The 8,492-nt window shown below is 56.2% G+C and overlaps 1 long non-coding RNA gene across 1 annotated transcript; it reads left to right on the top strand.

The window, feature by feature from the left end:
* Positions 1-495: 495 nt before the first annotated feature.
* On the top strand, positions 496-6,251 carry LOC144299689 (uncharacterized). Its single transcript, XR_013366352.1, has 3 exons — positions 496-3,105; positions 4,964-5,053; positions 5,668-6,251. It is a non-coding gene; the product is annotated as an uncharacterized LOC144299689 (long non-coding RNA).
* Positions 6,252-8,492: the final 2,241 nt, after the last annotated feature.

Below are 8,492 nucleotides of genomic sequence, written 5' to 3' on the forward strand. Positions count from 1 at the left end.
TATTCCTAACAGCCCTACAGCCAGGCTTTGCTCTAGATCGGCCTTTCACAGTGTTTTAAACCCATACTGGCTCTTACAGAAATGAAAATATTCAGAAATAAAAATATGACCTCCTTGGGTGGTGCTGCTATAGTCCCCTTGGGGGCCGTGTCTCTGGTTGAGGAGCTCATTGTCTACAAATCTTTCATCCAAGGAGATGTGCTAGGGAAGTTTGTATTAGTAAAACTGTATTTTTCCCAGGGGAAGACCATTTGAGAGACACAGAGAGAAAGACAGACAGAGATTACTTATATTGATCATAAATAAACTCCTTTGGTCAGGCCTAGGCTATGAAGCAATTTAATAAATTAGAAAGGAGATTTTCTTTTGACTGGAAAATCTGTGTCTTTGAGAAATGCCATTGCAAACAAGAAGTGTTGGCACAGTTAATGCAGGGAGCTCTGCTCACCCTTTACTGTGACAGAGGACTCAGTCATAAAGCCCTCTGCCCACCAGCGGTCTCACTGGAGCCCCGGCTCTCTCCAACAAATCAGGAATGTGCGAGTAGAGGACACGGCATGGAAGGGCCAAAGGGTCACTTCGGAAGCTGGATGTGAAGCTCAGCTCCTTTCTTCTTACACTGAGATCAAATGACGTGTTAGAATGTGATCTGCAGAATGTCTGCATTGGAGAAATCCCACCCAGGGTGTCTGGGATAAGTGATTTATAACCCGTTTATCCCATGGGCAAGAAGCTCCTGCAGAGAACATTCCAGAAGGAGGTCCAGAGGCAATGACTGGGATACTTTTGATGTGGATGGAGGATGGAATCTGACCCAGGGCCTGGGAGGCCCCAGGACGGGTCCTAGGTGGGATGTCCGCTGTCCCAGGTCTCCTTCCAGATGGCACCTGAGTATTTGTTCTACAATACAACAAAAGTCCGTATCTCAGGAAGCAAACATGGTAGGCACTAATACCAGAGCCCAGGAAGGCAGGAGGCGAGGATGCGAGAGTTGGAGACATGATCTGGAGGGTTGGGGTGTGTGAGCTGCCCATGACTCAGGGTGGGCTGTCAGCTGGGGGTCGGATGTGAACACAGGAAAGAGATTACCCGGAATGAGGTTGCATTGCCCACGGCCATCAGTTCAGGGAAGCAGGATGACATCAGGAGGGGTGCTGTTGGGGCACCTGAACATGAGGCCTTTGAAGCTGAGCAAGCCACCTGGAGAAGGCCACGCGCTCCCTGCCCCCTATGGAACTGCTGCATCTGCCCCTGAGACCCCCTCCCCCAGCGGGGTGCAGGGAGAGCTCTGCTGTCTGCTGTAAGAGGACCAGATGCATCTGAGCTGACTTGCAGAGACAGAAATGCTTGGGACCGAGGGGTCGTGGCGGGTGCCTCAGTCCCTCGGCCGCTAGAGCAAAACTCCACAGAGAGAGTGAGGGTTAAGCGACACACATTTGTTCCTCAGGTTCTAGAGGCTCAAGTCCTAGATTAGGGTCCAGGGTGGTTGGGTGTTGGTGAGATGGCTGCTTTCATGTGTCTTTATGAGCCCTGGGGGTCTCTTCCATAATGGTGCAGTCCCATTGGTCTGCTTTGTTCTAGACCAGCCTTTCACAGTGTTTTAAACCCATACTGGCTCTTACAGAGAGTAAGAGCAGGAGTGCTGTGTCCTCAGGGAGGACTCCCCTCCCTCAGGCTCTGGTGATGCCTGAGCACTGTGCACATGCACCGTCCTTCCAGGGGACAGGGCACTGCATTTGGGAGGTGTGTCATGCCAGCTGGGAACTTCATCTCCCAGGAACCGTGCACCATTCTGACCAACAGGATGCAGGCAGAGGTGCGGACTCCCAGGCAACAGGTTCCTTTATGAAATGGGCTGGGTGCTCCCTGTTCTTCTGTCAGTAATGCAGCTGGTGCAGCCCTCTGGGAACCACCAAAGTAGCATGGAGTGCCTGAATCATGTGCCACGGCTGATCGTGAGGGCTCCTCGGGCGTCCACCACCATCGCCATCATTATCACTGCATTACCACAACCATCATCATCATCATCGTCACCTTGACCACCACCACCATCATCACCACCATCATTATCATCACCACATCATCACCATCATCACCATCATCCTCATCATCACTGTCACCATGACCACCACACCATCACCCACATCATCAACACCATCACCACCACCACCATCAACAGTCATCATGCTAATCATCATTGTCACCATGACCGTCATACCATCATCACACCATCATCTTTACCATCACCATCACCACCATCATCATTCTCAACAGTTACAATCTCCTGGAAGCTTCCATTTACAAGGAGCTGAGCTACGAAGTTTGCACACATTCACGTACTGCATCTTCCCACCACTCACATGTTGAGTGAGCTCACTTATTCACCAACACTCAGTGGAGATCTTAATCACCTGGACTACTATACATCTGATGATAATCTTCCTCCTACTGCATTATCCTCCCAGTAGCACTCACTGAGTGCTTACTGTTTGCCAGGAATGATAAATTACTCATGCAGTTCTCACAGTGAGCACTCGCAGTAAGGACTGTTGTCATCCCCATTTTACAACCGAGGCAACTGAGCCTCATGGAGGTAAAGTTACTTGGCCAACACCAGCAAGCCACGGAGCAGCAGAGCCTGCATTTGAGCCAGAGAGTCTGGCCCCACAGCACAGATCAAAGAGGACCACTCCACTGCCTGCCAGACACACAGGCCACTACAGTGTGATCTGGTCCCTCCTCCTTACACAAACTATCTCCCAAGTCCCTGAAGACCCACCAGTAGGAGGGTAGAGGGGAAAACACATGGTCTTCAGATCCTAGCATGGGAGATTTTTCCACATATACGCAGTCGAGCTGGGAAAATGTGTCCAGGAAGCAGACGCTCTGACTCGGCACAAGGCTGGCTGCTATTCAGACCAGGGCGAGGCTTCCACTCCAGACATCTTAGCATCTTGCCAGGAGGCTCTGCTCCTCATTTCCCCTTCATTGCAATTCCAAGGTTTTGCTCAAGGTAGGACAGGTGAGAAACTGTCCCTACCACAAAGAGCAGACGGCGTTCTAGACAGAGCAATCAGGGGGAATGGATTCTAGGAAACGGTGCAGGTAAGACAGGCTGACCTGGGGGGAGGGCTGCGTCCCCTGACTGATAAGCAGCTGCAAAGGGCGTGTGGCCCTGTCCCTCCCCAACTGGCCCCCAAGCCCAGATGTCTGCAAGTCTCCCCACGGTTCGACTCCAGAGAGGCAATCGGGCTCATTAGATCAGTGAATGCCCGGCATCAATACTCATCAAGAATGTATGCTGGCTAATCCTCCCTCTTCTGCTTTGCTCTGGAGACGGAGGTCTCAGCCCTCCCAGGGTCATTCACAGCATTTCCAGAACCCATAGCTGGGCTGTATATGCGCATAGGATCCTGGAGTGTCCACTCGATGGAGCCCGGGGTTCTGTTCTCCCAGGACCGGGGTCAGGGATGCCAGTGTCCTCATGGAGAGGAACCTTGTGGGCCGCCCTCATTGCACCTGCTCAGGCACCAGCTCTGCACCGGGATCCAGGCTCTGCACAGTGTACGTGGCTGCGGATGGATGTCAGCTCAGGACCCTCTGCTGGGACTCCAGAGCCCCTCCCTGCAGGGGAGGAGACAGAGAGGTGCTGCGCTTGGGTGCCGATTGGACAGAGGCCCCGAGGACGCGCCACTTTCCCAGCAGCCAGAGTGGGTTGTTTTCAGAAACAGACTTGGAGTCAGAAGGGATTTACTTCAGGATTCACGTGTGTGTGTGTGTGCATGTGCGTGTGTGTGTGTGTGTGTGTGTGCAGGTGGAGGACGCTGTTTCCAATGCATGCCCTCCAAAACAAACTCCCAGGACAGCTGGGGTGGGAAGTGCTGTGTCTCTCCCTCCCTGTTGGAGATTCATAAACAGAGGAGCTCCAAAAGCCTCTAAGTGAACCAGTGTCCTCGGGAAAACAGAGAACGAGGTTCCCCATGGTCAGCCCAGAGCTCCCAAGGCTGTGTTTGAACGTAGGGCCCCTTTTTACAGAATGACTGAGAGCTCTGGGAAATGCTGATCCAGAGCAAGTTTTTCATTATTTTCACTTCATTATTAGTATGAGAGTTTCTTCCAACTCCCAATTCCCAAACAGGCCCTGACGTGGCATTGAAAACTATAAGGCAGATTTATTTTTGTCTTAACTCAGTCTCAAGTGGCGGAAACACAACGCAAAGCAGCTGTTGCAAAAACTAGAATTTACTGCCTCATATAACAAAAACATCTAGGGCGATGGCTTCAGGCATGGCTCGATCCAGGGGCTCACGTGACACTCTCAAGATTTTGTCTTCCTTTCCATCTCATAAATCTGATTCCTGCATTTGTGCTTAGGCTCTCCCCGTGCGCTATCAAGGTAGCTTCCTGGACCACAGTGTCACTAATATGTGCATCTTCTAGAAAGCTCAGCACTCTTCTTTCTCAATCATTTGAGTGAAAAATCGAGGGCTGAGTCTCACTGCTCCACCCAGTGCTCTCCGTCCCCCACTAGGTCAGACTCTGGCAGGGGAATCTGATGATGCAGTTAGCTGGGCTTGGGTCGCAGAGCCATGTTAGCTGAGCAGAGGAACCAGCCCTCTGACCACATAGAACGATTCAGGAGATGGCTCTCCAAGGAAAATGCAGGGCCAGTTACCAGAAGAAAGTGGACTGTGTGCAGATCCAGCCACACCAGCAAATGCCCATCATCCTTCACATTCCAGATCACCTGCGGGCCCCTGCCTTTCTACGGGTGCCTCCTCGGGGCAGGTCCCCATCTCCCGAGCCTGCAGGCCACACCTGGTCCACTCCGCTCACTGTCCTCACGGTGTGTGTGTGTGTGTGTGTGGTACCCGTTCAGTCAGACCAGCCCTGGGAGAAACGCACCTGAACTCACGCTTGCTCTGTGACCCCAGCTCTTAGCACACATGCCTGTGATTCTCAGGTGTTCAGGTGACGCCGCAGGACACAGGAACGAGTGACTGAACAGAAATTGGATCCGAGTCAAGGCGATTTCCTGCTCCGATCTGTGCAGGTCCTCCTCTCCGTCTTAGACAATATCATCTACCAGGATAGCCAGCTGGAGGCAATGAGCATGTGTGTGCAGACTAAGCCTCTGCCTGCAGTGACGGCCACGGGGCATCGTGTCGGGGTCTGAATGTCCAGGTTCAGTGTGATGCCTGGTTCCCGAGGCTGGAGGTCTGTGAGGCTGGTATGTGCAGGACCTGGGCAGTGAGGACCGGAAGGCTTGAGAAGCACCTCCAGCTCAGCTCTTCCCAGACACACAGATCTGCTCACTCGTGGAGACCAGTTTTGTGACCCTGGCGCCCACTCCTGGGGTGGGGGTGGGGGGCACGGTGTCACCACAGGGTCCAGTACACAATCACTAGTCAGTCGATTCCAGCCGAGGCTTGAGTCAAGTGCATGGGGTTCACTGCACTCCTGGCAGGTGTGCTGCAGAATTCCCACACGTGGGGAGGACGGGTGGGGGTCCGTGTGGTCCAGACCCCCATACTGAGTCGGGGAGGACATGGGATGGTGCTGGGGGCCCAGATGCGTTTCCAAGATCCGAGGAGATTATTCTCCTTACAAGAAAGTGAGAAGGGCTTTACTCGGTGTCCTTAAGAAGTCCCCCCTCCTCACCCCCAGGCTGAGGAACCACTGCCTGAAAACACAAAGGGAAGTCGTCCTCCAGAGCCTTCCAGAAGACAGAGGGAGTGAAGCTTCCAGACCCCCTTGGGATGAGATGACTGTTCTGGCGAGTCGCTAAACTGGGAGGAACCGGCCTCTTCTCTGTGCGGCCCAGCTGTTCTGGACATGAAGCATTTACAGGAAGCTTGTCTGCGAGCTCCTTGAAACAAGATGCTGGACAGACCATTGTCTGCCCAGTCTCTTGGATCCTGGACACGCCCAGAAGGGGAAGCACTAGCTAAAAAGCAGAATGTTCTTGCCAGGCACATGTCCCGGCATCTCTTCCCTCCACCCGTCAGAGCCTAGGGGTGCGGGTGGGTGCCCAGGGTGCGTTTCAGCCCCAGGTACCCACGCACCTGCCTGCGGGCCTGCCAGCCCCAGCAGAGGTTCCCAGAGGACCGTTGGATCCTCCTCCGGGTAGGGGTCTGCAGGACAATGAGGGAAGCACACCACTCTGGGTGCAGTCACCCCTCTTTGGGAGCCCAGGTGGCTGTGCAGCTTGCAGAAGGGCCACTCAGGCTATCTGTGCATTTCCCGGAAACACTGCCTCCTCAGAGCAGGCGTCCTGCCCTGCTCTGGTCCTGCGGGTGTCAGGAGAGGAATGGAGGCACAGAGGCACCTGGGGCGTGGACCAGGGTCACCGGACCCCTCTGGGCCTCAGCTTCCTCATCTGGGGGCTGGAGGGCGCTGTAAGGTGGCCGGGGATGCAGACCTTGGGTGGTTGTGCTGGGGGCCGTGGGCTGCTCAGTGAGGGGTCACAGAGGCAGTGAGTGAGGCCACCCCGCGGGGACATCCATGCCCTACGTAGTGAGGACTGTGCCCTGCAACTGCCTGACCCGTCCAGTGGGCCCCCCCGGGGCTGTCCCCAGATCCCAGGGATCCATGTCGCCCTAAGCCTCCCACCAGGTTGTGTGAGGCCAGCCTCCGAGCAGCCCCGGCACGCGCGTGGTCATTATCACACCTTGTACTGGGAGACGGTCACAGAGCGGTCCGAATCAAAGTCGTGTCCCAGCCAGGGATAAGCACAGTTGGCTTGGCCTAGACCTGACCGGACTCCCCCTGCGGAGGGGGTCCCCAGACAGCCCAGACGCAGCATCTTTGCTCTCTGCTCAGGATGGGCCCAGCACCCCGTGGTCCAGAGCAGGACCCAGGGCTGGGTCGGCTCCTGAGTGCAGCCCCCTCGCCAGCTGTTCCTGCCTCCGTCGCCCATAAGGAGGCCTTTCTAAGGCCGTGGTGCGAGGTAAGGAGCTAGTAGCCTCACCCAGAGAACCGTCCACAACTGGGGGCGTCCAGGCAGCATCCCGTCCCATGTGCTCGTGAGAAACACATGTTAACTACGCGTATATACTTTACCATTTACGTAGCATTTCCTGATACCTGCTGTGTGACTCCCGGTGGTTAGAACCGGGTGGTGCAGTGTCCAGGTATTTGGGGATTCTCCGGGTACTGACTTCTAGTTTAATTCCATGACATCCCAGAATGCACCGTGTCAGTATCAACTTGAGTTTCCTGTGGCCCAGATACAGCCTGACTTGGCGCCGTCTGTGTGTGCCCAGAATGATGGGCACTCTGCCGTCAGCGTGCAGAGTGTTCTGGAATGTCTGCTGAGTGCAGAGACTCGGGCGTGTGCTCCGGGGCATCACACCGGTGGTGACGTCCCGCCTGCTGGGTTCCCGACCTCCGAGGGGCAGCAGGGAAGCCTCTGCTCTAAGTGGGGCCGTGTGAGTCTTCCCCTGGGGGAGGCACGGCCGTGGAAGAGCGTGGACGTGTCCTGGAGAAGACACTGCCCGTCATTCTGTCCCGGCCGGCTCGGCCCTGCTCTCTGCCCTGCTCCGGAGCCCGCTTGGCCCGAAATCAGCAGGTTCCCTCGTGCTTTATGGTGTGGTGTGTGTGGTGCTCCTCCGTCCTCCTGTGCCAGCAGAGAAGGTGGCTTTCCATGGCCGGGGACAGCCGGCTCCCGCCAATCGCTGCCCCGAGGTGCAGGGTCTCTGGGGCCCGGCCGCGTGCAGCTGCTTCCGGGCAGCGCGGGACCACGACGGCGGTCCTGTCGCTTCTCTTCCCTGCGTGTGTTGTTTCTCTTCCCCGAGTCTTCCGGCGTCTCAGTTTAACTGCAGGTCCCAGGGTCCCCGTCCAGCGCCTCAGTGAACCTATGATTCAAACCTCGTTCTGAAACATTCGTCATGGTTGAAAGAGGATCTTGAAATCACGGGCGTCCACCTGCAGATGACGACAGCCTGTCACGGCGTGTGCGACCATGTGACCTGCACTCCTGGTGCCCTGCGCCCTCGGTCGGCCCGGCCCGCGGGCCTCTGCACCTCCCCACAGACCCCTCCTCAGGGCTGGTTACGTTTCTGCTCTGGCTTCGTGGCCGCCCTCCTCTGCGCTCCCCGTCAGCCAGATGCCCAGTCACCCGCTTCTCTGCGGGATGCCCCGGCCTGCCGCGCCCTCAGCTCCCCACAGGCCGGGGCCGCCGCCAACTGGCTGCGATGCAGCTCCCTCCTCGGGACCCGGGGGGCCGCCAGCGCCTGCTCCCCACCTCCCTGCACTGAAACCACAACCGAGAACCGGGTCTTCAAAGTAGCCTCGGCGAGGGCACAGACGCGGAGAACACCATGGAGCTGAAAGCAGCGGGTCAGATGGAAATGGCACATTAATGAATATCCCATCCTCCCGAGGCGAGGCGCCTCCGTTTCCATCTGGAGCTGCCGTGGGACCTGTGAGCCGGCCTGCCAGCGATTTCCTCACGTCTGGTGTGGACGGAAGCCGGTGGGCAGGTAGCCGAT

This window comes from Canis aureus, chromosome 27, assembly GCF_053574225.1.
Source record: "Canis aureus isolate CA01 chromosome 27, VMU_Caureus_v.1.0, whole genome shotgun sequence".
Classification (NCBI taxonomy): Eukaryota; Metazoa; Chordata; class Mammalia; order Carnivora; family Canidae; genus Canis; species Canis aureus.